Below are 768 nucleotides of genomic sequence, written 5' to 3' on the forward strand. Positions count from 1 at the left end.
CAGGCCACGCCAGCCCTTTGGGCACCACCTGTGGAACTGAACTCTGTGCTGACCTGCTGGGGTCGGGCTGCCCTTGGGGAGTCTCTTGGGCTATAGTGAACACCTGAGGGCCACTGAGGCACCAGGACCAGGTGGGGGTAGGAGACCCCGTGCTCCTGAGGCACCTCTCAGCCTTACCCACCAGGAGCTCCTCTGATGCTCAGGCCCGACTGCGGGTATGTCCCTCACTCCAATAAGGGGCCATCATGGAAGATGCTGCAGGCGCTGGAGCGGGATGCCAACTGAAAGCCGACTTCTTCCAATGGATGGGAGGCTGTGAAGAGTGAAGTGTCCCGCATAGGACCTCGGGAGCCAGTTAGTTCTGGCCTGGGGCTTCGGGCCGCTGCGCTGGGCATCTCCGGCGGCCTTTGTTCTGCTTTGCTGAGTCACGGTCAGGCCCAGGCCTGGGAGGGTTCCGGGGCGGGACCCCCGTGGGTGCTTTCCCGCAGGTGAGGAGGTCGAAGCCCAACCTTAGAGGTCGGAGTCCCGGGAGGGCCTCTTGGAGTCCCGGGGGCACTGAGGACAGTGAGGAGGGGGTCGGCTGTAGGGAGGTGCGGGACACCGTGAGGGGATAGCGGGGGTGGGAGGGCGACATACGGGAGGGGGCAGCGGGCTCGGGGCCTCCGCAGGGCGGCTCGCGCAGGGCGGCGCGGAGGGGCGGGGCGAGGAGACCCCGCCCCCAGGAGGCCGGGAGGGGCGGAGCTTCCCGCGATCCTTATAAAGGCGCTC

The sequence above is a fragment of the Mustela putorius genome, unplaced genomic scaffold (genome assembly GCF_011764305.1).
Source record: "Mustela putorius furo isolate JIRA1106 unplaced genomic scaffold, ASM1176430v1.1 tig00003923_pilon_pilon_pilon, whole genome shotgun sequence".
NCBI classification, from domain to species: Eukaryota; Metazoa; Chordata; class Mammalia; order Carnivora; family Mustelidae; genus Mustela; species Mustela putorius.